A 23,063-nucleotide genomic window follows, 5' to 3' on the forward strand; every position below is an offset into this window, starting at 1 on the left:
GGTATGTAAACTTGTTGAAACAATTTCATGTGTCTTATTGCAGTACATGACTCAAAAGTCAGGACTGATTTCCTTTCAGAGTTCAAGCTGAAAAAAGAAAAGGAAATACAAAAGACAAACACTTTGGTTTAGTGTGCCAGATTGCCTTCTCACTGATAGACTTGAGACTGACCCAGTTGGCAGCAGTGCTGGCTCTGCAAAGCATCTAAGCTTGCAGAAGAGGCCGGCTAGGTTACCGGTAATTTATGGTGCAGGCAGCACGACCAGAAACATTTGGGTTGTGTTGACTTTTGAGATGAGAGGGAGCAGATAATGGAGCAGAGGCTGTTTTGAAAGGAAGTTGAGCAATGTTTGAGGTTGAATCCTAACAAGACAGAAGTACTGTTTTGCGGGGACAGGGGGTACTTCCTGGTCCTGAATGGGGCAACTGTGCCCCTGAAGGACCAGGTGCGCAGCCTGGGAGTCATTTTGGACTCACAGCTGTCCATAGAGGCGCAGGTCAATTCTGTGTCCAGGGCAGCTGTCTACCAGCTCCATCTGGTATGCAGGCTGAGACCCTACCTGCCCGCAGACTGTCTCGCCAGAGTGGTGCATGCTCTAGTTATCTCTCTCTTCGACTACTGCAACATGCTCTAAGTGGGTCTACCTTTGAAGGTGACCTTGAAACTACAATTAATCCAGAATGCAGTAGCTAGACTGGTGACTGGGAGAGGCCACTGAGACCACGTAACACCGGTCTTGAAAGACCAAATTGGCTCCCAGTAATCTTCCGGGCACAATTCCAAGTTTTGGTGCTGACCTTGAAAACCCTAAACGGCCTTGACCCAGTATACCTGAAGAAGCGTCTCCACCCCTATCGTTCAACCCGGACACTGAGGTCCAGTGCCGAGGGCCTTCTGGCAGTTCCCTCACTGTGAGAAGTGAAGTTATAGGGAACCAGGCAGAGGGCCTTCTTGGTAGTGGCACCAGCCCTTTGGGACACCCTCCTATCAGATGTCAAAGAAATAAACAGCTATTTGACGTTTAGAAGACACCTGAAGGCAGTCCTGTTTAGAGAAGTTTTTAATGACTGGTGTTTTAATGTGTTTTTAATCTTTTGTTTGAAGCCGCCCAGAGTAGCTGGGGAAACCCAGCCAGATGGGCAGGGTATAAATAAATTATTATTATTACTACTACTATTATTATTATTATTAGGTACCAAAGACACAGTTTGTTTGGGCATGCATTCACCTCCACCAAATGTGAGCAGCGAGGAAAATGGAAAAAGTGGTGCTTCACTTTACTGGATAGCACCCACACCTGTACCACAATTTTACTATTACTATTCCTTCCAGTGGGCTTACAATCTAATCAACATGGTATAAAAAGAAAGAGGGAAACAGATTCAGGCCTTCATTCTTAATGTTACTCTGAAGTTAGTGTGGAAGAAGCAATTCTGAAATCTCGAATGTAATCTGAGGCATATAACCATTCAATAAATTTTAGTTATTTCTTGGCTTACATTTTAAACCTAGTTTACCCCTCATCTTGATGCATGGTGACCTCTCACTGAACTCAGTGGGGCACTGCAGTCAAAGACTAAAATAATGCATTTATTATTAATATTATTATTCTAAAAAATGTATGTCCTCATAACTTAAATACCCCTAAGGGCAGCTGAACATCCAAAATAAATAAAATATACAATTTTATCAGTAAATATTTTACATATGAAAACAGAAATAGCATCGTCATGATAAAAAGGCAACCGTAAAGCTTTCCCTAACATCTGGATTTTGTTTTTATTTTCACTAAAATAAATGGTATTCACTAGCTTCATTAAGAGTATAATCAGGGTCTTTGGAGGGCAGTGAGCCCGGCTGAACGCAATCCAACATGCTTAGTAGACTATTACAACTGTGGTTGTAGGTGGTTAAAACGTTTAAAGAGCCTATAAGCAGAAAAGCAGGATCACATTCACCCGGTGCTATACCAGTTGCACTGGCTGCCGGTGGAGTACAGGATCAGGTTTAAGGTGCTGGTTTTAAACCTTTAAAGCCCTATAAGGCCTAGGACCCTCATACCTACGGGACCGCCTCTCCTGGTATGTCCCATGGAGGACTTTACAGTCTTCAAATAAAAACATCTTGGAGATCCCAGGCCACAGGGAGGTTAGACTGACCTTGACCAGAGCCAGGGCTTTTTCTAGTGGAACGCTCTGTCACAAGAGACTAGGGCCCTGCGGGACTTGATATCTTTCCGCAGGGCCTGCAAGACGGAGCTGTTCCACCAGGCCTTTGGCCAAGACACAGTCTGATCCGCTTTCTCCTTCTGTAATCTTCATAGAACTCTAACCCGATGGTTGCCACTACTTTGATTCTGAATTGATTCTAGAATGTATTTTAATTAATTGACTGTGTGATTTTAGGTACACTGTGCAATTTTATCTGTTGTTAGCTGCTCTGAGCCCGGCTTTGGCTGGGGAGGGCAGGATACAAATAATTTGTTATTATTATTATTATTATTATTATTATTATTGTTGTTGTTGTTGTTGTTGTTGTTGTTGTTGTTATTATTATTATTATTATTATTATTATTATTATTATTATTAAATATATCCCAATATAAGGAAAACCAGACTATCCTTATGCACAACATAAATAAGTAAGCTCTGTGGAAAAAAATGAATGCCAGATATGGTGGCAGCTGCATATGCTAAGACAATAAAGATTAAAAAGCACACACTAAACAACAATGAAATCAATGCTTCTCACTCTCACTTACACTAACATCCTGATCTTTATAATTTCTGCCGGCTTATGTTCCTATAATAGCATGGTTACGTCATTGTCATGCCAGCTTAAGGCCCTGATTTGTGATACTGCATTGCTGCTGAAATGCTTCTGTTCCATTTTTAAGCATCCATGAGCTGGCACCGCAAGACAGTCTTATCTATCCTATGCATGTACAGTGGGACCTTAGGTTACAGATGCTTCAGGTTACCAGACTCCGCTAACCCAGAAATATTACCTCGGGTTAAGAACTTTGCTTCAGTATGAGAACAGAAATCATGCTCTGGTGGTGCAGCAGCAGTGGGAGGCCCCATTAGCTAAAGTGGTGCTTCAGGTTAAGAATAGTTTCAGGTTAAGAACGGACCTCCAGAACAAATTAAGTTCTTAACCTGAGGTACCACTGTACATACCAAGCTTCAACCAGACGGTTCTCCAGTCAGTTTACAAGAAGATAGAAGCAACAATTTTTAAAAAAATCAGTATAAAAACAAACTAAAACAAGACCAAGTAGGTCCTGAATCACTGAGAAAAGACCCACCTGACAATCTCCTGAAGGTGCCATGGTGAGGCTAAATATTGATTTTCTGCCATCAGTGGCACAAAGTAGGCATGATTGCAATTTGCTCTTACTTGTGTTTCTGCCAGCATCATATTTTCTGCCACTTGGATTCAAGCCATTTCCTTATCTGCTTCAATGCCCCCAGCTCTCTAGTAAATTAGGAGCAAGACTCTGTGCACTGTGTGTGGGGGCACTTGCAAGTAATTGTGAAACAACTGGAATCATTTCTATATTCTACAGAGTAACTAGGGCTTTGATAGAGTGCCTGCCATGCTAGCTGGAAACTCCCCAAAGACCCTAAAGAATCTATCAGATTCCATCAACCTTCAGAGACAAACCATTTTAACTACCCAGGAAGAGCAGAAGCAGCTGCAAGCCTAAGTCTCACCAGGAAATGGTCTGACCATGACAATGGGGTCTAGAAAGATTTTCATACTTCCATTTCAACAGAACTGCAATACTGAAAGAAGACTCTTAGTACTACATATTGGCCTGAATGTAAGCCTCCCTTTTGCCCAAATTCCAATTGTGAAAAGTTAAGGTGCAGCTTATATTAGTGACTGTGGCGTTCGTACGGAGCCCCCGGTCGTCTCACGGACTATTGACCCGTACACCACTAATCCGCTGCCACCAACCAGGTCCTCCCCGGTAAAATCACTTCAGTCTCAGTCAGGTTCTCAAGTTAACAAAGAAGAGTGTAGCTTATTTCAGACACAAACAAACTTTAACGGCATTCCAAACGTTGTTACCCTTTACTTTCTTAGTCTTATTTTCCTCTCTCTATCTCTTCTACCTCCCCTCACTCAAGAACCCACTGCCCTGTCTCTCTATTTCCAACTGCCTGCCAACTGCTTCTCCAACTGCATTTCCCAACCAACCAACTCACTAAAACCAACCAACTAACTCAAACCTTGGGGTAAGCCCTTTTATAATCAGGTAGTCTCCGCCTCTGCTTTCTTATTGGTCTATATTTTTAACCCTTTCCCTCCCCCCTGTTCAAACATTTTCAAAGGAAAAGCTGAAAAACATTTTCAAAGGAAAAGCTGGACATGGATCATTTCACTTGGGTTAAAAAACAAAACCAATCACCTGCAGATTTTGTATCATGTTCTAAGAAATGAATATAGAAATTATTCTATTACTAAAATTATTTGATGGTCAACTGTACCTAAAATCACAATTTACATCTTCAAAGAGAACAACAGTGTGATATAATAATAGTTTTTTATATGTTGTATGTGATGGGTGGCAGTACCATAGGAGGGGAAAAGAAAATTGGAAGGATGATAAGCATACATTTATCTCTCCGTAAGAAGATAAATACAGTGGTACCTTGGTTTATCAACTTAATCCGTTCTAGAAGTCCGTTCTTAAACCAAAAGGGCGGCTGGACTACTTTTTGGAGGGGAAATGAACGAATTCCTATGCCCTCAAAATAACCCAGAGCTTCATTTTAAATAAAAGCACACACTCTACTCGTGTAAAAACACCAGGCAGGCCCCACAAATAACCCAGAGGTGCATTTTAAATAAAAGGACAGATTCTACTCATGTAAAAACATGCTGATTCCCGGACCGTCCGCGGGCCGGATTTAGAAGGCAATTGGGCCGAATCCAGCCCCCGGGCCTTAATTTGCCTACCCATGGTCTAGTTCAATCTTAAAAATAATCATCTAAAAAGGAAATATAAGGTAAAGGGACCCCTGACCATTTGGTTCAGTCTTGACCGACTCTGGGGTTGCGGCGTTCATCTCGCTTTATTGGCCGAGGGACCCGGCGTACAGCTTCCGGGTCATGTGGCCAGCATGACTAAGCCGCTTCTGGTGAGCCAGAGCAGCGCACAGAAACGCCGTTTACCTTCCCACCAGAGCGGTACCTATTTATCTACTTGCACTTTGACGTCCTTTCGAATTGCTAGGTTGGCAGGAGCAGGGACCGAGCAACGGGAGCTCCCCCCATCACGGGGATTCGAACTGCCAACCTTCTGATTGGCAAGTCCTAGGCTCAGTGGTTTAACCCACAAAGCCACCTGCATCCCTTAAAAAAAAGGAAATAATTTCTACCCTATCACCCAAAGGGAGGAATTACTGGAGTCAGAAAGAGATTCTTCCTAGGAAAACTAAAAAAACCCTTGACAATGCAGTTCCTAATCTGAGAATCACTCGGCAGCTCTTTGTGAGCTACTAATCATTTAAACAGTGAAATCAGATTTTCTGCATGGGCATGCTGCACATTGCAAACTCAAGAAGATGGACGATTTCCCTCTTTTGAAAAAAATGCACCCTTTTCATCTCAACCATCTGCCTCCAAATCTCATCACAGTTGCAGAATAGCATGATTGGGATTTTCCTTTCAGCCACATAAGGAACATTTACAGTGAAATGTCACTGACACACTGCAGCTATTCATCAAATAGAATATTTCAGGTTTTAAAGCTACTTCCTTTCTCCTGCTTACTATTACCCCCAAGCTTTTAACTGCAGGCAGAATACTCTAGACTGGAGATCACAGAATAGTGAACATACATCGTTAACAATCAGTGACACCCTCTAGCTATAGTAATAAGGAGGCTATCAGTGGACAGTCTGGGGCTGCCTGACCTAGTGGAGAAGCACTGCATTCTCCATAATGGATTAACCTCCCCTGTTGTGTGTGGTGCTTTGAAATGTACAAAAAAGCTACAGATTCTTGTAGCAGAAGAGTTACATTTAACAAACAGTGAATTCTTGGCTCTCCTCTAGTCTCTTTGTGTGGTTATCTTATTTCATCGACAGAAATGATTCCATAGATATCTCACACAGAGACTAAATTGATACATTTCTGTTATTTAATATTTATAGAATGCATTTAGGTTGTCAGAAATAAGATTTATAATGAAATGCTAAAAAGTTCCCTCGCTGTAGCTTTCCTAATGTAATGATGCTGCAATAATAAATCTATATCCCTCCCTCCCTTATTACTCACAGTAAACAAAATGAACAAGAATTCATTTAAATAATCTATTTAAATCTGTACTGGTCAATCATTGGCTACCCTGAGAATATTTCTTTTACAAGCTTTGCCCTGAAGTATTAAAATCTAAGGCTTTTTACACATGACTGAAGTACTTGGTTTTTTTTTTTTGTATGCAGCCCACACACTGTCTAGATCTATTGCATATTATTTGCTCCTGAAAGTACTTTTTGAGAAACTAGTTTCATTCCAAAAATAAAAGCTCATTGCAGATTGATTCCCTGTCCATTTGAAAACAGATGTAGGCAGATCTGGCAATAAGGGAGAGTATATCCACACCTGCCCAATAATGTTGCGGGTGAGTGTATACCAAGATCACAATCATTACTCCCTTCTTCATTCCCCTGGGGCATATTTAGGGAGTAGGAAGAAGTGTGGATCTAATCTAATCAAGGGGATGATTTTCTAATGCCTATAAGGTAACCAAACCTACCCATATGGATGGTAGGATCTAGAATTAATCTATATTGAAAGCAGTTGAAGCAGAGCATGAATTACTTCAGTGTGAGAAAAACCACATTTTTGTGCTACAAACAGATTAGCAGGTACACAGCTTTTTGTGTGTTGGGTCTTTTTTGTCCTTTGGCTACGATAAAGATAGGAACAAGAGGAATGGAAATACTGCAGCTAATAAAGGGAGTATGACTTCTCTGAGCAGAGGGAGTTAACAGGATGACAAGAAAAAACAATACAGTGGTGCCTCGCAAGATGAAATTAATCCGTTCCGTGAGGCTCTTCGTATAGCGGTTTTTTCGTCTTGCGAAGCAAGCCCATTGACAGCTTAGAGGATTAGCGCTATTAGCGGTTTAGCGGCTTTTAGCGGCTTTTAGCGGTTTATCAGCTTAGCGGATCAGCTGATAAGCGGCTTAGCTGCTTAGAAAAAGGGGGAGGGAAGGGGAAAAAACCCGCAGGAACTCGCATTTTCGTCTTGCAAAGCAAGCCCATAGGGAAATTCGTTTTGCGAAGCGCCTCCAAAACGGAAAACCCTTTCGTCTAGCGGGTTTTCCGTCTTGCGAGGCGTTCATCTTGCGGGGCACCACTGTATATACAGTTACAGGTAGGTAGCCGTGTTGGTCTGCCGTAGTCGAAACAAAATTTTTTAAAATCCTTCCAGTAGCATCTTAGAGACCAACTAAGTTTGTTATTGGTATGAGCTTTCATGTGCATGTGGTATCTGAAGAAGTGTGCATCCACACGAAAGCTCATACCAATAACAAACTTAGTTGGTCTCTAAGGTGCTACTGGAAAGATTTTGTTTTGTTTTGTTTCAATATAAACAGGTTTATATTTGATGCCGCCAAATGCATTGAAGGAACCTCATTAGCTGAGACTTAGCTCCACATATCTTTCCTTATTCAAATTTGGAGCAGTATTGCATTAAACTTTAAATTCCAGCTGAGGATAGGTTACCTAAGATATTTCAGTCTTAAGAACTTAAACTTTGTTCTCCCGCGTAGATTCCATGGGTAGCAAAAATGAGTCAACTGATGGTGTTTCGGTAGAACATTTTTGTATAATGAAATTTTATGCTGCCAAAATAGAATTTGGGAATAAAATCCACAATACTTTTATTCAACAAGATCCATCACCCATACCAATTTCTAAGATGGTTCCTTAGTATTCATTGATAAAATTTTATCATGGCTATGAATCCTCTTTATTGGGCCTTTGTAAATTTCCCCTGAGGAAAGATTTCACTTTACTCAGCGTTCAGTAAGTGCTATCTACAGCCAAGACAAGCATTTCCATATTATTCCATTTAACCTTCACCACTGAATCTTTGGAGCAAGTGAGGATGTCCTCATGACATTTTTCATTGCTCTGTTTCCAAAGAAGTTCAGTTAAAGTTACTCAGCTACAGGTAAGATATATCCTTTGATAAAATAAAGACCAATTATAACACCTAATTGAAAACAACAGTAAAAACATTGTATGGGTAGATAGTATTGTCTTACTGCGGTTTTTTTATTATTATAGTTTGCTGTTGTTTGTATTAACCCATTTTAAGGTAACAACTGCATTTTGTCATCTTAATAATAGTTTATGGGGGAAACGTAAAAACCTCTTTACATGAACTTCTCTAAGCAGCACTGCTTCTTCATCACAAACTGGGAACCTCCTAGGTTGTCAGGGTTAACTTATTTTGACTGGAACACAATTGTGTACCATAATGGACCAATCAAATGTATTTTGAAAAATTGTTTGTCAGAACATTTATACACAGTTTAATATATCCAACATGATGGTCATGGAACATGGTTTCGTCTATTTTTGGATAACCTGGATGTCATTTTGAAAAAGTTGACTCAACATTTCAAAAATGCACGTTTTTGGAGAACTGTTAAGACATTCTAACCAAATTTGGCACAATAGCCACTGAAGTTGAGGAGCTGGTTTTGGTCTGTGTCTGGAAACCATTGGGTGCCATTTTTAATCTAAACAGCAGCAATGCCAGACACTCCCTCCCTCCATATAACACAATATGTGGCCCTCCAAATTTCACTGGATTCCCACTCTAACAATTCCAGGTAGCATGGTCAATGGCCAGGCACATTAGGAACCAGTGTTTAATAACATCTGGAGTGCCACAAAAGTTGCCTACTCCTGGTATATACAGTCCTCTATAATGTTGGTGTTTTTTATTTAATACCCCAGGTTTAAAATACGCAACCTTGACCATCTGAATTCAGTGTGCCCTTTTCTAGAAATATTGTAAGCTGCTGTATTGTTGTAATAGAAAGGTGTAGTATATTTTATCTAATATAAAAAATAATCCCAATGAAGTTGTAACAGGATAAAGAGCTGCAACATAACTTTACAAACACCAGTAGTCTGGCATAGTAATGCTACAAAACAATTAATAATTTTTCTTTTTTCCTGTTTAAACTATATAAAGTTTGAGGCAACTTCTTGTCAACACTTCTTTAGGAGGACCTGATAGCTGACTACGTTGCAAAATTATATTTCTAGTCATATAATATTATTTCCTGAGTTTCAGCTGCTAATTTAATAATGGACAAATGACACTCAAAGCCAGGATGAGAATCTTCTATTTTAACTCTGCTCAATTATAATTTTGGACTCAGACCAAATGCTGAAATTATCTCACATGCAATCATTATTGAGAGTGATTTGATTGTTTTTCATGTTGACTCTCATTCTATAAAGCAAGCCTGATTTCTAAAGTATCTAATGAGTAAGATAAAGCTACGGATACTATATCTGTAACAGGGAAGCAATAGATATTAGTCCATAAGTGAAAACTAAAACTTTTGTCAGGTTAGCGGGCTACCTGGTCCATTTTGATATTTGATACAGAAAAAAGGGGATATGATCTTAAAAAACGTATAGAAGTCTGCACAACATGATGTGCAGTGTCAGACACATGATGCTTCTGAACGCCAATTGCATACAGCTGTTTATAAGCATCGTACAGGCCTCTGGTTGGTCACTGTTCCTGGACTAGGTGTTTCCTTGGTCTGATCCAGCAGTGCTCTTAAGTCCTTAACACAGCAGTTCTCAACCTGTGGGTCCCCAGATGTTGTTGAACTACAACTCCCATCATCCCTGAGCTCTGGCCTTGCTAGCTAGGGATGATGGGAGTTGTAGTCCAACAACATTTGGGGACCCACAGGTTGAGAACAGCTGCCTTAACAGAAACACAATGTGGATTTTGTTGATTGTGTAGGCCCAATTCCAGTTATGAGAAGGTTGCTTTGTAGAACATCCATGCACATTTATGAGATTAATTGTGCCCCTCTGCTGCCCATTCTAGAAGCCAAACCCCCATCACCAACATCACTGAAGCAAAGCTGACATACTCTGTCTCCTCCCATCAGCTCACCTCTGAGCAGAGCTGTCCCAATACACTTTCCTGAACATCTAGAGACCCTAAATGACTGAGACCTAGAACAATTTGTCATGGAGCTGACCAGAGGAATGGTGACCCTGGAACCTGGGGTGGCACCTAAAAGCCGGAGCAAGATATAAATGCTGTTGAATTGACTGTGAGGAGTTATCATAGTGCTATCAATTTCAATATATATGTAAATGGACAGTTGCTAATAAAAGCGAACACTAGTCACATTTCGATTCAAAAATTAGAAACTTCTGGAGATTGATGAAAACGAAGTTGAAACCCAAAGTCACAAGGGTCAAATATCTCCAAAATGCTTGGAAATTCTTTAAAACCACAATATTAGAAGCTTAGCTAGAATGTATACCACAGATCAAGAAAAGTATCATTGAGATGAAGAGGATTCCTGTGTGGTTAATGAGCAGAGTCAAAGAAGCTATTAGAGGCAAGAAGGCTTCCTTTAGAAAACGAAAGCCTTGTTGAAACAGGAGAGCAAAAAAGGAACTCATACTTTGGCAAAAGAAATGCAAGCAGACAATTAGGGATGTTAAAAGAAAAGAATCTGAGGTGCACATTACCAAAAACAAAGAGCAAGAGGGGAAAATGTTTTAAATAGAGTGCTAGAAGGAGACAGGCTAGTGAAGTCGTTGGACCATTGGGGTCCACTTCAAAGCCAATATGTGCAATGTGCATGACACCAGATCAGTTCTCACCTGAACCACACAGCATTCCAGCAGGACACCAGAGTGATGGCCAATGCTGGAGCTAGCTTGGAGCTTTGAGCAGTGATGATTCCAGGCCATGCTTCTGTTCAAGGATATTCATACATTCATTACATCAATCTCTCTGTTCAAGGATATTCATACATTCGTTACAGTTGTTGCCGTGGGAAGTGCAGTGAGAGCCCATAAAAATCTTGTATAAATGAATCCATTACATAGGTGTACTCCTGCCTAATAATAATAATAATAATAATAATAATAATAATAATAATAATTTATTTGTACCCCACCTATCTGGCTGGGTTTCCCCGGCCACTCTGGGCGGCTTCTACAGAAACCAAAAATACACTAATATGTCATACATTAAAAACTTCCCTGAACAGGGCTGCCTTAAGATGTCTTCTGAATGTCAGGTAGTGGTTTCTCTCTTTGACATCTGATGGGAGGACGTTCCACAGGGCGGGCGCCACTACCGAGAAGGCCCTCTGCCTGGTTCGCTGTAGCTTTGCTTCTTGCAATGAGGGAACCGCCAGAAGGCCCTCGGCGCTGGACCTCAGCGTCCAGGCAGATTGATGGGGGTGGAGATGCTCCTTCAGGTATACTGAACCGAGGCCGTTTAGGGCTTTAAAGGTCAACACCAACACTTTGAATTGTGCTCGGAAACGTACTGGGAGCCAATGTAGGTCTTTCAATGTAGGTCTGTTATGTGGTCTTGGCGGCCACCCCCAGTCACCAGTCTAGCTGCCGCATTCTGGATTAGTGCCTTCATGGCACTCAATAAAAAGTTAATTGAGTTGAATTGAATCATAAACGTTCAATTGATTAAATAAGTGCTTGTGCTGATTTCCAGTATTTTTATCTGGATCTTACCACTCATGTTGATGCTTCTTACTACATAGACATGTTCAAATGACTTAAGTGATTTTATGCCATAAGAAATATAATATCATTGGCTGTTTTCACTCAGTGGGCCAAGCACGATTATATTTCTCCAGGAAAAAAGTTTTGTCAAGGTCAGCTAAGATATAACTAAATTTGACTAGGTAAGGGCAAAATTGTAAGCAGAATCTTTCTTCGGGCTATTCCATTACAACTCGGCAGAGCTGACTTTAGGGCTTTCCTGGGAGCTATACATCTAGATCAATCATGTACATCTTAATCTCAGCTGAGAAGAGTATGGCATCTCAGTGGTAAGATCAACACAATTGCTGACATTTCTCTGCAGGATTAGAGAAGAACTTTGTTGTTCCTTCCTGATACCAGAGCGATGCAGTTTTAGACGAAATAAACTCCTCCAAACAGTCAACCCATGATAGGAAACGCTTTGCTTGAAAAGTGATGGTGTGAATTAGTCAGTTGCGAAGATACTGCTGAAAGAATTATAAAAATGATCTGCTCACTTACATACACCATAACATCTTATCTCCATAGCATGTAAAATGCTTTACAGTGTGTGAAGGACACCAGGAGAGCATGCAAGCCACTTAATTCCTCTCACTGATCTTAATCATCTGTGCTGGCATATCTGCCTACTATACAAAAACTGTATGCTGCATTCTTGTGTCAGTGACTAAGTGCAACAATTCAGTCCAGCCTAAATTCTTATTTATTGTTGCACCAAATCTTATGATTGCAGTGCAAGGTCATTTCTTCACAGTTGTTTAAATCCTTAATTATTCAGATCACAAAAAAGGTATTATTCAGTGGATAGTAGCTTTGATTAAATGACTTCTCCCTTAACCAATTCGGTGTAATAACAGACTATACAAAATGTAGTTCCATTATATTCCACAATCTCCCAGATTCTTAATTCTCCCTCCTCTACTAAATCCCTTGTGCTAAGTCATTTGGAAATGCAAAACAAAAGAGGGTATCTTTATTTATTTTGCTGATAGTGAGTAAAAATAAATTAGGATTAAAAATAGAGCAGTACTACTAAATGAATTGAAATGTATTTTCACTCATTTTCTGAAAGCAGTTAAGTTCACAAACGTGACTAAAATATTGACAGAAAATTGTGTCTTTAAAAGCACAATTTACATTTTCTGTTTTTAAAGAAGGGGCCCACTAAAGCAGGCTTGAAATATCAAGAAATCAATGAAAAGTAATTAAGTTAAGTGCTCAATGACCTTGGAAAGACTCTGAAGGCAAACTAGGATGTGTAATAAATAAGGAAATATAAAGTAGCATAATATTACATTGTTTTAGCTTTCATGAAACATTTGGTATATTTAACTTAAGTAAAACTAATTTTAAAGTCTTTAATTAAAAAAAAAAAGCAAAAATGATTTAGGCACTGAAAAATACCTGTGGTCAACTTCAGCGAAGAATATTTGATAAATGTACTTTTTATAACTATTAACATTTTTACTATCAATTCTTTGTTTTTTATTAGAACCTACACGATAAATTATATTACAATCATTTATACTTAATAAATAAGAATCTAACAATCAAATCATCATTTAATATCATTCCTATGAGATGCTGACCTTTCTCAAGGCTCTTCCATACTTGCTCTTCATAGAAACTGCATACCCTGCTCTAATCTTCACTGCCTTTCTCCACTGTGGTCATGCCTTCTGGTCAACTTCCAGTCTTGATTGGCCATCTCCAGCGTTGGGCATGGCCAGGCATGCTAACTCTAGGTGGCAGAAGTAACACAAGTCCCCTCGATATTCCTTAGCAGGGGTTTCAGGACCCCCCCAATATCAAGGGGGCGGAGGCGGCCAAACAACTTAACCGAGCGTGGTGCAACATCAAAGGCAGACTCCTTCTAAGTGTGCGAGAGTAGGAACTGTGGCCATTGAAGCTGCATGGACTGGGCAAGGTCTTCCATTGACACACATGTGACATCACAGACATGCACCCTACCAATCACTGGCCCAAGGCAGTGTCACTGGGCATGGCTAAAAGTTGCTCCCCTTCTTAGCAAGTCTGTGCAGATCAGGTGAAGACAGGTGGTTATTGTAGATCAGGTGAGGACAGGTGGTTATTGTCCTCTCTCCTCTCATTAAATCATTGATTTGATGACAGGGGAGGGGGAGATCTGCACCCACCCCCCATTGTGGAGCTGGGCTCTGCCTAACCCAGTGCTATGTCCACCTTAATTTTTTGCTGCTGCTGTCAAAATTTGAGGTAACAACTAATTTAGAATTGCCTTGTTGGGTTTGACGAAGAGCCATTTAGTTTACTGTTCTGCTTCCTTCAGTGACTAGTTAGATGCCCCTGGAAAGCTCTCACATAGGGCAGCTGGAGAAGGCCTTCTTTTGTTGTTTGTCCCCAGGAAGTGGGATATTACTTTAGACTCTTTGTAAATGGTGGCAAGGGGTGGCGCCATTACTTGAGATGATAGTATAATCATGATCTCTCAGCCTATCCTAAGTCACAGGGCGATTGTGAGCTTAAAATGAAAGAGACAGAATCACGAAGGACACACTGAGGAAGGTGGGATACAAATTTAATCTGTCCATCAATGCATTCCCTTAGTCAAAGTGGCTTAGAGGCAGGAGCTTATGAGAGTGGCAGATGAAGCGTTCACACACACAGAGGAACTCTCACACACATATACACATGACCATGGGCCTATCTTGTGCCATTGCATAGACTCTACCATTGTAGCAGACCAACTCCTGTTAGGTAAAGTCCACAGAGCGAGTGGAAAGTACCTCCTGGTTATTCAAGTTATAGGCCTGAGCTGCAGAGTATGCACAGTGTGTGTGTGTGTGTGTGTGTGTGTGTGTGTGTGTTGCATAGTGGCAGACCCTTTTTTGACATTCTGAATATTCAACCAGTTGTTACATGTAACACAATAGGGATTTCCCACACCCTCAAACTGACTGTCTCAATGTGCTTTATAATTTTAACAGTCTCTGCCACCTCTCCCCCTTAGGTTAAAACAGCTAAATTTATCCAAACCGCTAAGTCTGCCCCAAAATATTGAGATTAATTTGAGAGCCATTCCACTGGTTTTAGCATAACTGTTATTGATTTATGCTCAGGTATATGAATTTGGCACAAAGTCAATAGTTCACAAATTTCACCAATTACAGATAGGTAGCCGTGTTGGTCTGCCATAGTCAAAACAAAAAAAAATTCCTTCCAGTAGCACCTTAAAGACCAACTAAGTTAGTTCTTGGTATGAGCTTTCGTGCGCATGCACACTTCTTCAGATACACAAATTTCACCAAATGAGCCAAAAAAAAAAAACCCCCCCGTTCATTACCTTCCATCATTCACACATATTTTATGAAGAGGTAAGTCACTGCCAAATGGATAAAAAGATAATAAAATACAGTCGTAAGTAGCAAGGGGAAAGTTTCAACTGCAAGTAATTATACTTAATAATTGAATCCCAAGTATGTATGGACCAAAAGTGTGGGAGTGGCTGGCCTGGTTTCCTCAGCCTCCATCCAAGAAATACTTTAAGAATTAAACTACTGAAACTTGAAAAGCATATCCTTCTGAAGATCTAGCCTCCTTATGATCTTTGACAAGATGCCTCTCTGGGAACTCATATGCACAGACTTTTGATTGAGCAATAGAGTAGGGGAAAGGAGGCATATATACCACCTCTGTTCCCTTTGCTATCTGCCAAGGTCTATCAAAAGGCAAACACATGACCACATTTGCTGAAGCCTCAAATAAACCCGCCAGCGCTGCAAGGGCATCTCCTTCTAACATTTCAAAAGAGAAACGTTTAGAGGTCTTTTCAGAACTTGTTTCAACAACTGATCATCTCAGTTTAACATTCCTTTGTCAGCTCCAAGCCTTTCATCACAACTTCCTGCAGGACCAACACCCAATGACCTCGAATAGGTAGGGTGCAATCCTGCAGTTGAAAGTCACACAAGCGCCTACCAAACCGCTAGAACAGCTCTAATGATCAGGGAGCAATGAATAGCAGGCTGCTGCTATCTGGCCAAGGGGAGAAACAGAAGTTCAGGTGTCAGGAGCAGAATCTGGATGTGACTTTACTGTTTTTCCTTACTGGGGGTAACTTCAATGTGCCCGAGCTGTGTATTCTGGCACAACTCACAGCCCAACTGTGTAGCTGCCTCCCCAAGGAGCTGAAACAACATAGCTGTCTAAATGCCAATTGTGCTAGGATGAAAGCAGCAGAGGACAAAGCAGAAAACACTCTTCATTTTTGCAATTACTTCAGCTGCTCTGGCCACATGCTGGTGTCAAGAGATCGAAACCATGGGTAGGCAAACTAAGGCCTGAGGGCCGGATCTGGCCCAATCGCCTTCTAAATCTGGCCTGCAGACAGTCCGGGAATCCCCGTGTTTTAACATGAGTAGAATGTGTCCTTTTATTTAAAATGCATCTCTGGGTTATTTGTGGGGCATAGGAATTGGTTCATTCCTCCCACCCCCCAAAAATGTAGTCTGGCTCATAGGAATTCGTTCAGCCCCCCCAAATGTAGCCCAGCCCCCCACAAGGTCTGAGGGACAGTAGACTGGCCCCCTGCTGAAAAGGTTTGCTGGCCCCTGATCTAAACTGTAGGGCTGCAGCAAATGAGAATCTTACCTCACCAAACAGTAAGAAACAACTGAACAACTGTACAATTATAAAATGTTAATGAATTTCATACAGTATATAAAGTATAGATGAAGTAACAAATAATGCTTGTCAAAACATAATCACATATGAATTTACATCAGGTAGTCATAAATTTAGATTCCATATGTGACTGCCCTTTCAATGTTGTACTCCAAAAATTAGTGGCATGACTAAATCAATGGTATTTATTCTGGGTGTTAATTGTACCACTGGTCTTTTATTCCACAATCTAATATTGTGGATTTGGTTGCACAAGTAATAATAATAATAATAATAATAATAATAATAATAATAATAATAATAGATTTAACATTAAAAAATGATCCTTAAAACCTTCCCTAGTCAGGGCTGCCCTGTTATGCTGAATGGTTATGCTGAATGTTTGTCCGTGGCTTATAAAACTGTCCATGCTCATACAAACACATATTAAAGAAAAAAAAAACTTCTGTAGAAACTTGGTATGTCACACAAATCTGACAGATACTCAATTGTCAATTAAAACCTGGAGCAGAAAACCTCATCAAAAATTTGTGAAAGTGGGTCTTTTCCTCATTCCACAACTCCCTCTTTGATTTCTGTATGATGCATTATTCACCGAATTGTTAATATGCAGAAGCAAAAATCAGTCCTGCTGTATTCCCTCTACTCTCAAGAAATCCAGGCAGAGCTATGCACCCAAGAGACAGCAAAACTTAAATGACCTAGATTCAACCAAAGTTTAGAAAGGAAATTGTTTTTTAAAACTCCTTTGATCCAAGTATTCAAGGAAAAAAGATAGGAAGAAAATGAAAAGATGAAAGTAAGCTAGTCATTGTCCTTGGTATTCATAACATGGTTGGCATATTATATTATCATTTTTAAGGGAATGTAGTGTGTGTGTGTGTGTGTGTGTGCGCACAGGAACAAGATGGAATTTAGTCTTGTTTCTCCATTCCATTTTCTGTATGATAGATGTCCCAGTGGTATTGTATTACATTCTTTAGTTTAATAGTCAGGCTAAGATATAAAGAGCAGCATGTTTCTAGCATCATTTTCTTATTGAAACACATTTGGAGGAAGGATGGCTACAAGAAAAGGAAATGGTGTACATGCTACACCAAATCTGTCATTAGCATGAAAATTCTCTACCAATCAGTCTCATGTTGTGAATCATGAGGGAATATGCTAAGTGAAAGAAGACCCTCCAATTTCCTTTTCCCATCATTGATTTTCTGATTTATCATATTCACCTTCCTGATATCCTCATTTTAGAAGGGAAAGGTTCCGGTATTACTCTTATCGTCTCTACAGGTTTTATTTGCAGATGGCTACACTGTTCAGTATCAACTGCAGACAGCAAGGTTGGAAATGTGGGAACACCAGGACCAGGAGATTAATTTTATGTATGTATTTATTTTTAAAACCCTTGGCAAGACAATCACAAAGCATTTGAGATTTCTTGGAAATATAATTGTGTATAGTCTTCCTCAATGGAGCTACAATGACAGATACAATTAAGCTGGCCCAGGAAAACGTAATATATATATATCTTCCAGTGACAGAGTTACCATTAAAAAAATGACACATTTGTTCAGTGTGCTTTTTTTTGTCTGATGTAGACAATGCTTAAAGTATGCTTTAGGGTAGTGTGATGGGATAATGAGCTGCTTGTGCGTAAAAGCTTGATCCCGCTGGGGTTTGGCCGGTCATCCAAACCCAGGCACTAACGGAGCCCCCAAAAGCATGACTCCGTCAGTCGCTGGTAGAATCTGACAGTGGGCGTCTACGGAACTTACGCCAACATAAAAGCTGTTTGACGGACATGCGCTTTCGTGACTCTCTGCGTGACAGTTTCCGGCGAAGGGAGGGAATTCCTAAAGGGGGTCTAGTTACCTCTTCACTATTCTCACTAGAAGCGTCTGAGAGCCTCCCCTCCGCTGTAACTCCTGCACTCCCCCTGCTGGTTCCTGCTTCTGCTGCAGAGTCTCTCCTACTCTGCTGGAGCCTGTCCAGCACCTCTAACTCCGATGGCAGTTCCCTGACATCCACCTCCCCCCCAGGCCCCCCTTCACCCCCTCCCGCCTCCTCTCCCACTGGCGGTGAGGGCGGAAAGCCCCTGAAAGAGCAATCCTCGTCATCAGAGGATTCAAACACTTCTAGCCACGGCGTCCCGTCTCTCTCCCCGTCTTCTTCTTCTTCGTCGGAGGCAGCTTCCTCACCCACCCCTGACTCTGGGAACCCTTCAAACTCTCCCTCCTCATCGGTGGTCCCAAAGTGTTCCCTTCTAAATCGTGCCACGGGTTGCGGTTTTCTTGGGAAACGCTGATGAAATGTTTCTATTAAGATCTCGTCATTCACTACCTCTGCTGGCACCCAAGTGTTTTCCGACTCTACTTCCCCCTCCCATTCTACCAGATATTCCACCTGATTCCCCTTCCACCTGGAATCAATGATTCCTGCCACGTTCATGTCGCGCTCTCTCTCTTCTATCACGAGCGTTTGGGTGGCCTCTCTCTCACGCTCCCCCCACTCACGTCCCTCTCGGTACGGCGACAGTAATGACCTGTGAAATACTGGGTGTAATTTCATGTGACTGGGCAGTCTGAGTTTGAATGCTACTGGGTTGACCTGCTGTATGACCTCAAAGGGTCCCAATTTCTTGGGTCTCAATTTCTTACTCCCACCCTTGAACGGTAGTCCTTGGGTGGACAACCACACTCGGTCTCCCACCCTTATGATTTCACCTTCCCTCCTATTTCTGTCTGCTTGCTTCTTATATTCTTCCTTGGCTCTCTCTAAGTTAAGTTGAAGCTGACGGTGGATCGCTTCCATCTCTTCAAAAAAATGTTCCGCTGCCGGCACGCTCCACCTCTCCCCCCCCTCTCCTGGGAATGCCCGGGGATGGCACCCATAGTTTGCCAGGAAAGGACTCATCCCTGTGGACACATTCTCCGCGTTGTTGTAGGCAAATTCGGCCAGCGGTAGCTTATCTACCCAATCATTTTCTCTGTCCTTTACATAACACCTCAGGTATTGTTGCAAAATGCCGTTTGCCCTTTCCGCTTGCCCATTAGTTTATGGGTGTCGGGCAGTGGAGAAATTGAGTTCTACTTGCAGTAAGCTCATAAGTTTCCTCCAGAACCTGGAAGTAAATTGTTTGCCTCTGTCACTGACCACCCTCAAGGGGGCGCCATGCAACCTGAAAATATGCTCTACAAACAACTTGGCGGTCTCCTCCGCTGTAACCGCATGTGAACAGGCTATAAAATGACACATTTTGGTTAATAGATCTACCACCACCATGACAGCTGTTTTGCCTTTGGATTTTGGCAGGTCCGTCATAAAATCTATGGATACTGCCTCCCAAGGCCTTTCTGGCGTGGGTAAGGGTTGTAATAGCCCCGCTGGCGCCACCCTCTCTCCTTTTGCTCGCTGACACCTGTCGCAACCCCTAACATATTCCCGCACGTCCTCCCTCACCTTGGGCCACCAAAACTCCCTGGTAACCAACCACATGGTTTTGTGCTGTCCAAAATGTCCCGCTGTGGGGCTGTCATGCAACTGCTTGAGTACTCTGCCCCTCAGTTCCCCATCTGGTATGTACAGTGCCCCTTTGTAATACAACGCCCCGTTCTTTTCTTCAAATCCCCCTGTGTTCTCTTCTGTCCTCCTGAGTTCTCTGAGTTTCTCTTGGGCGTATTCATCGTTCTCCGTACCTTCCATCAGTTCCCTTTGCCCCACCAATGCCGCCCCACACACCCAGCGGTCTTCGGAGATTACATGCCTTGCCTCAGGCGCTCCCTCCCCCTCTAAGTACTCAGGTTTCCTGGAAAGGGCATCCGCTCTCACGTTCTCTGAACCTGGCACGTAACGAATCTCAAAGTGGAATTTGGAGAACTCCTGGGCCCATCGCACTTGTCTCTGGTTCAGGACACGGGCTGTTCTCCAATATTCCAGATTTTTGTGGTCAGTTCGGACTTGAACCTTGTGTTGCGCCCCAATCAGCAAGTGCCGCCATTTCCGGAATGCTTCATGAATGGCGAGCAGTTCTCTGTCGTACACTGTGTAGTTCCTCTCGGATTTGTTCAATTTCCGCGAAAAGAATGCACACGGTCTCCATTCCGACGTATCCTTTCCCGGCTGGAGAAGCACGGCCCCCACTGCTCGGTCTGACGCGTCAGTCTCCACTCTCATTGGTTGTTGTAGATCCACGTGCAGAAGCTGTTCTTCCGACGCAAACGCCTGCTTTAGGCGTTCGAACGCCCGCTGCGCTTCTTCCGTCCAAACAAATTTCTTTTTGCTACTAAGACAATCTGTGATGGGCGCGGTCAAATGGGCAAAGTTTTTGATGAACTTCCTATAGAAGTTTCCGAACCCCAGGAACCTTTGCACGTCCTTCTTGGTCTTTGGTGTTTTCCATTCCAGTACCGCTTGAACCTTGCTGGGATCCATGGCCAATCCCTTGTCAGACAACCGGTACCCCAGGAATTCCACCTCCCTAGTATGAAACTGACACTTCTCCAGTTTCACCCACAGCCGGTTTTCTCGCAGTTTGCTCAGTACCTCTCTTACATCTCGCACATGCTGCTCCTCATTCTCTGAGTACACCAGGACGTCATCTAAGAACGCTACGCAGTTCTTGTAGAGCAATGGCCCCAGGACGTGATTCATGAATGATTGAAAACAGGCGGAGCCTCCTTGTAATCCGAAAGGCATAACGAGGTACTCAAACGCCCCCAAGGGGGTGAACATAGTGGTCTTCCACTCATCCCCCTTCCTCACACGTATCAAGTTATATGCCCCCCTAAGGTCCAGCTTGGTAAAAATCTTCCCTTTTCTCACCTGTGTCAGAATGTCATCAATTCTAGGCATAGGGAAAGTCACTGGTTCTGACACTGCATTCAGGGACCTGAAATCACACACAAGTCTGGGCTTGCCCGTGTTTTTTTTGTCCACAAAGAACACTGGACTGCCCCCCACCGCTCGTGACTCTCTGATGAAACCTCTCTTGAGATTCTTGTCAATGAACTCCCTTAACTCCTGCATCTCACTGTCTGACATTGCATACAGCTTCCCCACTGGCAATTGTGCTCCTGGGAGTAAGGTAATTTGACAGTCAAAGGGTCTGTGCGGGGGCAATTTATCCGCTTCCTTTTCGCTGAATACGTCAATCAAGTCAGCGTATTGTGGTGGCACCTTCCCCTTGTCCATCACTTCCACCCCTGCTAGAGTGGCCCTGCTGCCTGCCTGGGCCTCTCCCTCCTTGCAGTGTTCTAGGCAATGTGCTGATCCAAAGGAAACCACGCGCTGATGCCAGCCTACTAGCGGATCATGTAGTGCCAGCCAGCTCATTCCCAAGATAATAGGGGCTCCTCCCAGGGTGGCTACGTTAAACGCTATCAGTTCTGTGTGCCGTGCCACCCTCATTATCATTGGTACAGTCTGTTGGCTCACTTCTCCTCCCAACAGCTCCCTCCCATCAATCGTGGTAACCTGCAAAGGCTTACTTAATGGGATAGTCTGTATCTGGTGCTCAGCTGCAAACTCCTTACTCATGAAATTACATGAGCTACCTGAGTCCAATAGCGCTCTTATCTTTAGTGGGTGTCCGTTTGCCAGTTCCAGCAACACCTCTATCACAAGTGCTGGTCTTGGGGGTTCCGGCGTGGGCACGTTCACTACTCCCTGGCCTGGCTGCTGTGCCCCGATGTTGGCAACCAGGCGTTGGCTTTTACTTGCTCCTTCATTTCATCCTCCTCCTTCCCCCCAACAGTTCCTGCCATCCCTTGCCATTCCTTCCTTTGCGGACAGACTCTGGCAAAGTGACCTGGCTGTTGGCAGAGATAGCATCTCTTGCCGCTCTTTCCCTCCTTCTTCCGCCCTTCACTGGTGTTTGAAACTGTGCGCGCGCGCGCTGCTCCAAGTTCCATCGGCTCTGCTGGCGGGAAAGGCTGCTCCGGAATCTCTGGAATGCGGAAGTCCTTCCAACGTTCCCCCTTTCCTTCCCGCTTTTCCAAAGCTCTAGCCTCCTGGCGTGCTCCTATGGACAGCGCTGATTTAGTCAGCTGGTCCATAGACTCCGCCCTAGGCGCCCGGGAAAGTTCATCTTTCACTGCCGGAGAGAGACCTTCTTCAAATAGCATTTGAATAGGTTCACTAGCAAGGTTCCACCCCAGTCTATGAATCAGCATGGTGAACTCAGTCCAGTACTCACGTACAGATCGGCTCCCCTGTTTACAAGCCATCAACTCCCTGCGCACCATCCCCTGCTCAATCTCGCTGGAAAACATCAAGTCCATGGCGCGAAAAAACTTCATTGTGTCCTTTAAGATTTCATTATTGGCTGCCATCAGGGGGCGAACCCAGTCCCTCGCCCCTCCCTCTAGATGGCCAATCACGTACGCCACTCTAGAGTTCTCATCGGGGAAGTCATCAAACAGTAGATTGAGAGCATATTGCATCTCTGTTCTAAAGGCTTGATAGTTCCTGGGATTCCCCCCAAATTTCTGCACCAATCCAGGCACCCTTCTGGCAAGTGGGGTGGTTTTCCCCCTATCTGCATCTTGAGCCCTCCTCTCCTCCAGCCTCGCCGTTTGCAGT

At 42.8% G+C, this 23,063-nt stretch overlaps 1 protein-coding gene across 7 annotated transcripts in view; it reads right to left on the minus strand.

The window, feature by feature from the left end:
- The window catches only part of NRG1 (neuregulin 1), a 505,915-nt gene that overhangs the window by 35,213 nt on the left and 447,639 nt on the right, over positions 1-23,063 (minus strand). Inside the window, exon 1 of one of the 7 annotated variants that reach the window (XM_083718894.1) lies at positions 3,310-3,650. The exons of the other annotated variants lie outside the window; for them this stretch is intronic. The gene's annotated coding sequence lies outside the window, so the exon portion shown is untranslated. Of the gene's footprint in view, positions 1-3,309; positions 3,651-23,063 lie in introns of those variants that run through there. 7 annotated transcript variants of the gene reach the window in all.

This window comes from Podarcis gaigeae (genome assembly GCF_964106915.1).
Source record: "Podarcis gaigeae genome assembly, chromosome: 17".
NCBI classification, from domain to species: domain Eukaryota; kingdom Metazoa; phylum Chordata; class Lepidosauria; order Squamata; family Lacertidae; genus Podarcis; species Podarcis gaigeae.